Genomic DNA, 8,265 nt, shown 5'->3' on the forward strand with positions numbered 1-8,265 from the left:
AAAAATATACCACGGTCCTTACAAAACACAAACTTTAGGTTGTCTACATCGTGGGCAACATATCTTATATTCATATTATAACCTCCCTGCATGACGAGCAAACAATTTTCTTTCATGAAATTGTTTTCGCCGAGTAGTCTGGTTGTTGCATAGAATATCTGTGCATAGTGCATAGTACATTATCTCTGCCGACTTGTCATGATCGATGAACGCAGAAGCGTGATAAAAAATAGTATGTGTGGCTCGTGTAGGAAGGTAATTTCGGTCTTTAGTGAAATGTGGCCCACGATGTGACTCACTACACACGTCGCCCGCGACTGAAATTGCTCACTTCCAGCCCTTGCCACACAATATACTATTGTATATACCTACAAGTAATACCTAAAGTACCTTCAATGACGTTATACCCTATTATTATTTTGTTTTTTTTATATATAAATTAACCCACGGCAACTTAGGCCATTGGGTAATGTAAGTTATAAACACGTATGTTTTTTAGTTTTGGCAGATTTTTTAGTGGGCACCCGAAGGTATCTGCCATGTACGGGTGGAGGATGGCAGCACTTTTCTCCGAACACCGTGACTTGCCCGAAGAAAAATGCCACCCACGGCCGTTATCGAACCGGCGCCGGTGTGCGTCGCAAGTCGCAACCGATACCTTAATCCGCTGACCGCTCTGCCATCCCGTCTCCCATTATTGTTACTATAATATTATTATGAAGTATAAACAGTGAACACTATGTTGCATATAACATTGATATTATACTGTGTTGGCTAGTATTGTTTATTGTTGACGACGATTGTGCCTATACATATAGTGTATAGTACACTGTTTAATCGAATAGAATTAGTTTATTTATATTGTAATATTTCACAGTAAATTGTTTCCAATAAGAATTTAACTTTTTTTAGTGTTTAAATTAAATTAAAGTAAAGTCAAGTAATGTTTAAAATTAATTGAATTATTTTTCCACGACTTAAAATAGCTGCCAACACGGTACTTAGTGTACTAAGTTTCACGCGAAGTGATATTCCGTCAACCAATTAAAATGTGGCTGCAGGTCGTAGTTTAGATTGCATTAGTTAAAATTAATTATACAATTATAGGTGCACTTAGGATAGATTTTATAAGCCATATTTATTCTAAAATAGCTTTTAGATAAATAATTTATCAGCGAAAGGCCCATCAGCCATGTTATATCGCTTGTTATATTATGTTTGAAATGTATATGAGATTAAATTTCTTTCAAAATTCAAATCCTAAGACCACCTATGGTTATCGTAGTAAATATTAGAACTCATATTCTTCTTCTTGTTCAGTCCGGTTTTATAGTACACCAATAATAATAGTACTAATATAATATTTTTTTTTTTTTTTAAACACGAACATAATAAAAAAAGGAAAAAAAATCATAATACATACAATAGTAACAAAACATAACTTAATAATGGAAAAAATAAATGAATACATTTGGTAACGTCTTAGATGTTGTATTTGTAATGTAATTTTGCTATATTCATAAGTTATTAGGTAGGTACTATGCAAACTTTTAAAAATGTAAAATTTTTTAGACATTATAATATCAGGTCTATATAAAATGTAGGTACTTTGAGTATTTGATTAAGATTTTAAATCATGAAGGTTACCTACCTAATCATTTGTAATTACAACAAAAACATCAAAATAAATTTAATTCAAAACTGGTGTCGTGTAAATATTTCCGTTTTACCGCTGTTTTTTGTTGCCAAGTTATTACCTATTATTTACAATAGTTAAATAGGTATAACTTATAATATTTATAAATATTTTAACCTTGTTTTGAACTTTTAGTTCTTAGCTATACACATTTTTCATTATATTATACATTTTTAAATACAAAATAATTTGATGATGTTCGCGATTATGATGGATTTTGTCAACATTTAAATTTAAAATACTTATAAAAAAATGTGTGCCTTTAATTTTTATATGATCATTACTTTTGAACTTCTAATATGAAATGACTTATGGTCTATGAGTAAATTTTCAATTTTTTTGATTCAGCAATCCTTTTATTATCCTTTTTTGATACATTGTATATTTTTTTAGTTATTTTAATATATACTATTTGTATACCTATATCAAATTTTTTATCGATCCATATATTTTGGGTTTTTTTAAATTTTGAGTTATGAAAAATACCTAATAACCGGTACACATATTTTGATCCCTAACGTTTATTAGGCAATAATTGAACACAAATGGACACATTTAATTTTCTTTTTTTTCATATATTATACTGTCACACTCTGTGTCATGCGACACTGTGATACACGTCTAAAACTGTTACACAATATTTTTATCTTATAGCATTTTCTACTTGAATACTATGCTCCATTTTTACTATTTTCACATTGTTCACATTTTACTTCACTCAAGTGTAAAACACCTTTTCCGGAAATCATAATACACGAGTAAACATTTTTTCATACGAAAAAGGCTTATAATTTATTGAAAAAAACAAACAGTTTTTAAACTATAGCTTTTTAGAAAAAAAAACGGGTTTTTCTACCGTGGAATAATTCATGCCTATAACTACGACAGAAATTGTTTTTTGAAATGTTTTAAATAATAAATTATCCTAGAGTATTTTTTAAATGTATAATTGATTGATTTTAAGAATGATATAAGTATAAATTACAAAATAAATATTATTTATTTTATTTTAATCGAAGAACATTGCATTTTGTGCAATTTTAAATTTATACATTGAAGTAATTGTAAATCAAACATCATTATCATGTAAAAATGATAATATACTATTATAATTTATAATTGTGTTGTGTTGCAAAAAGTTTATTATGCAACTACTTACCAATTCAAAATTGTACATGATTATTTAGACTGATTTCATATTTACTTTTCCCGTTACTTTTACTTATGTTGTATTATTTAACTAAACAAGTTTGATATTCAACTACAAAATAATAATTAATTAATAATGAAATTCACAAAACACCTGACGTATATATTTGTACACGCATATATTATGGATATCAAAAGATTACATATTTTTTAGAAAATTAAAAATACCTGAGAGAAAACAAATAGTATACATAATTTAAAATGTAAAAGCGTTACGGACATTTTTGGATTTTGGTAGTTACTATTGTGATATAGTTATAAATTCGTTGTCCCGACGTGCACAGGTGTTTCTTATACCAATATTGGCAATATCACGTTTTGGTTATTCGCGCATACATAATAATATACAATATGCAAAATGCAACGTTTTAAATATTTAAAATGCGAAGAATTTTTTTTTACGTTGCGATTTTTTAATGAAACGCATTTTGTATAGGTATAGTGCTTATAAAGAGAAGCCACAGGTGTGCGATTAAAAACTATCGATATAGAGCGTGGGTAAATGTAGAAATTGATCGAATCATAAAACCGTAATCTATAGAGATGTTTACACAGTCCTACTGCGAATCGACGAATAAAAACGGATTAGGGTTAATCTATACCAGGTATGCGTACAGGCGGTATACCAATAGATTTAAGACTTGATATCATTTCGAACATGATATTCAACCGAAATTCGAAGCACACTACGACTAAAACTTGACGATTTTTCACATACATCGCATGCGTGACATTACCGTACCTACATATTTTTACAATCGGAAAATCACATAATATTATTATAGATATGTGTAACAGAAAAACAGGACAAAATAGTATGAAGACAGTAATAGGATAGTCGAGATAGACGTCACAGTTCGTTTGATCACTGAGAAGAATCGTTATTATTGCAACATAATAATATGATAAAATATATTAAAATATTATGTTCGTTGTTTCGACAACTCGCAGTGAAATTACTATCGAGTATTATCAAACAATATAAATTCGATCCCGAATTTATTAATTATTATACGGTACAAATGTCTGTAATGATATAATAGTACAATAATATTATGTAAATGTATCGGCCTATTATATAAAACTTTCAGTGAAATACCGAAATGTGGGCGAGTACAAGACCGCGGTCAAAGGATTAAACAAAATTATTAATGTTTCCTGTGGATGAAAAGTCACCGTAGGAATCACCGAACATGCGCATCCAAGCGGGTAACATACTATTATTATTATTATTATAAGACTCGTTGTTTAAGATAATAATACAACAGAATAGGTACGTATAATAGACGATTAATAATAATTATCGGAACACGATTTCGTTACTTAGACGAAATAACTATTTACGTTTACGAGTTATGTATTATTATAATTGTTTTGTGGTGTACTTCAATAGCTAGAAATAAGAATTGTTTAGGTTGGGTAATTAATATTTCATACTCTGCGTTTTAGCTTTTGAGTATCGTATTGCCCTAATTAGGGGAGGGGGGCACGCGTTTTCATGATTTTCACGAGTCAAACACACACAACGAACCAAAAGGCTAAATTAGTAGAGAGATGATTTGTTCCTTTGTGAAAATATTATAACGATTTACGTTGTTACGGTGGAATAAAGAGCTGGTTTGAAAGGTGTGAATAGGTATATGGATCGGTGGCGAGAGAAATTGACATATGTTTACTCCTCGTAAAGGGGTAGTAAGTAAATTGCGAGACTCCACGTGTCAATATAACCTATATAATACATATATAACACCGCTAAATAAATTACCATACATTATTAAACCAAGCCACCGTGGGATATCTGAGAACCCATATTATACAAAAACTACGACCAACAACGATTTTAGTTAAACCGATAACCAAATTTAGTTAAACGATTTAGTTCGTTGTCCCGATCAAACCTTAAGAGTAGGTATAGAGTCAGGGTTAGTGGCTTACTAAGGGGGTCTCTAATTTTTCGGACGTGGCATATTTTTTTCTTAAATCACTTATTTTGGTCATTTATAAGATGCACTCAATTTCTAGATTTAAACCCTATCTTCCTAAATTGTTTTGTTTCTAAAAGTATGCCACTGAACGTTAAAATATACATGTATATTATCTACACATATATATATTATATCATATATACTTCCCACATGCAACGCATAAAATTTGTTTTATGGCTGAATAAATTGTACGATAACATTTTTAAAATAATTTGAATGAACGAGAGCTCTTGGTTTGATGATTTATCCATGAGATAAATTAGAGCTATATGAACTGGCATTATAATAATATACAAAACTACTATAATATAGCTATACACTAAAATATATATTATATATACATATATATATATATATTATACATCGACAATGTACTATATTATACCTATTATTATTCCTCAAGCATATACGTCAATTAAGAAAATTGTATTTGACAAGCACAAATAAAAAAAATAATAATAATAATAACTAGGTATAATATCGTTATAGGTATATTTCTGACGATAATCAAGTTTTGTTATTTATACCACCTTCCCCTTAAAAAAAATTCTCGATTTGCCCCTTCCGGAGATTTGGCCTGGGACATTAATATTATATTATTATGTTTATTATAATATCGTAAAATTATAATATGATAACATTGCTCGAAATAATAATATGTATCGTGTGATATTATAACCCAGGTAGGTAGGTATATTTTTATAACAAAAATAACATTTATTATTGTGCAATATAAGTTACCTCTATACGACGTCGGCGATACGAGTGACCATGCGGCAATCACGACAGCGGATCGAACCGAGACCAGCGGACGTACGACCGTACATGAACCATTCGGCAGCACACTGTTTTTTGAAACTCGCGGGTGGGCAGGCGACGGCGGCACGACACCCGTCGTCCGCGTTGCGCCGGTCCCCTGCACCACCGGTGCACGGGTGGTGCACAGTATAGTTGTTGTCGGCGTGTGGGTCGTCCACCACCACCACCCCGTCCTAAACACTGCCCCTACCCACACACACCCACGATCGGACGACGATGACGACGACGACGACGACGGACACGTGTGACAATAATAATATTAATAATAAGATACTATACTGTGCTATATAACTATGATAATATTATAAAGTGTGATTCGTCGAACACGTCTCCCCCCACCAAACCACCACAAACACCACTGTATCGGCGGCACTCTATAGTGTCGTAATGCATATTATTTTCTTCGGGTTTCTGTTTTTTGGAATTTTTGTACTCATTGCGGTCAGACCATCTCTTAGATTTCCATTTCGATGTTAGCACTAAGCCCAAATTCAAACGAGTCATTTTTCTGATATTAAACTAATAACGTAGGTACTTCAGATTATTTGTCCTGATGAAATATAAAATAAAATATGTAAAATATTTTGGTCTATAAAATGTATAGAAGTTATGATCAGTATATACTATAGTAATAATTATGGTAATAATTATTAAGCTCGGAGACATTTTCTACAAACTATAAAATGCTTATAAACTAATTATTGATTGATGATGACTGTAGTTTTTAAATCATCATTGATATGTTCGTAACTAATTGTCAGAATTTCGATTTAAATTTTAATCACATCAAAATTTTCGAAAACATTATGTTTTTGGCAAAATATTACGATGAAAATTGATGCAATGGAGCTAACAACCGAAATGTAGTATGCTTAGTAAATAATTATATATATATGTATAATATATGTTAAATCTAAAATTGGATATTACGAACCTAAAATAATTTCATATTAATATCTTTTCATAATTCCCAGATTTGGAATGATAGAAGAGATACAAACGTTTTCCCACCCAAGATCAGTTGCGCAGAAGACATAGCGGTGAAAACAAGTTCTCAAATACACATATGATTATAGTGTAATATTATTAGTACTACGCATTGGTGCCTATGATAGTATAATACCCTAATCGTTTTTAAATGTTAATATAAAATTATATGGAAGGCTGGGGGATAAGTGACAATTTTTTTTTAGGATCATTGTTTTATAAGAAACACACAGTATTCGTTTATATGCTCTTAGCGCTGTGTTATTTAATACGTATAAATAGCATACATAAAGATGGATCCTGAAAGTATAGGTATGAAATAATAGACAATTTTTTTATTATCTAATATAAGTCTTTTACATAATATTTTACAAAAGCTTCATGTTTTTACGTAAAATAATTGTTTCAAAATCTGAACTTGCCAATATTATATAATTTTTAAATTAATCACGAATATAATATTCCATTAGATACATTTTTTTTATGTACCTATTTGTTGAGTAATTTTTAATTGTTTTATCCGTCAGTAAATAACGCAGTATAAATAATATTTTCTCTATACCTGCATAATTTTAAATAAATATATTCTATATAGGTATTATGTAGGTGTTCAAAAATATAATATTTGAACAACGAAATTTAAGGGAAATTAATTTTGGTTGAATTTATTGTTTTTTATTGTTCAACTTCAGCCCTGTATACCTCTATGTAGCAATATAGCAAAATTATTAGAGTCAAGTACTTTTTGTTTTCCCTAAGTTGTCTAAATCGATTGCCATAATAACATTGGGGATGGTTTCTATTAGCGTTGTTAAGTCATTATAGTAGGTAATAGGTTAGGTTAAATGATTTTATTGTTTACAACTAAAAAAAAAAAATCATTTTGCATTTATTTTTTAAATTCCAGAAAGTTTATTTGTGTCTATGAGTTAAGAAAAATACTATGTACTTAGATACTTGGTAATATAAATAACAGTTATGGATAATCCCTAACTTATTTTTTCAAACCGAATCATTGTCACTTTGTATTGAAATAAGTTTTACAACATATGCATGTTGTTAAAATATAATTTTAGAATTAAAAAAAAAAACATGTTTTAGTAATAAATATATTAATAATCTTCTGGGTAAACGGTTTTAGTGGCTTCTATTGTGACAATGATTAATAAAGTATATACAATGGTAACTATATTATATAATTTTCTTTTTGGTATTTATCGTCCAATAAATATTATAAGACTTACAATATTACTATATGTAAGTAACCGAATTTCAAGTCACACTGACATATTGTATAGTTCAAAAAATATATTGCCTTGAATAGTTTGAAACCGAATATCAAGTTCCACCAATAAAATATATAATTTATTTTTTCAAAAAGTTGTTCCTGAAACAAAAGACAATTTTCGTCAATAGAATTTGTAAGTTGCCTCGTTCGTGAAAAACAATATTTGTTGGTGTCATTTAGATGTTGCAAACGTAAAATGCACCGCACAAAACAGGAAACTAATATTTCCCTGTAGCCAAACACTCCTTTACTCTTTTTGTATTTATTGAATTGTACTTCGT

The 8,265-nt window shown here is 29.7% G+C and overlaps 1 protein-coding gene across 1 annotated transcript in view; it reads right to left on the bottom strand.

Annotated features, from left to right (window-relative positions):
* Nucleotides 1-5,765, bottom strand: part of LOC100167238 (head-specific guanylate cyclase) — a 343,251-nt gene extending 337,486 nt beyond the window's left edge. The window contains exon 1 of the mRNA XM_029487547.1: nt 5,632-5,765. The gene's annotated coding sequence lies outside the window, so the exon portion shown is untranslated. The remainder of the gene's footprint in view (nt 1-5,631) is intronic.
* Between the last annotated feature and the right edge of the window lie 2,500 nt (nt 5,766-8,265).

This window comes from Acyrthosiphon pisum, chromosome A1 (genome assembly GCF_005508785.2).
Source record: "Acyrthosiphon pisum isolate AL4f chromosome A1, pea_aphid_22Mar2018_4r6ur, whole genome shotgun sequence".
Lineage (NCBI taxonomy): Eukaryota > Metazoa > Arthropoda > Insecta > Hemiptera > Aphididae > Acyrthosiphon > Acyrthosiphon pisum.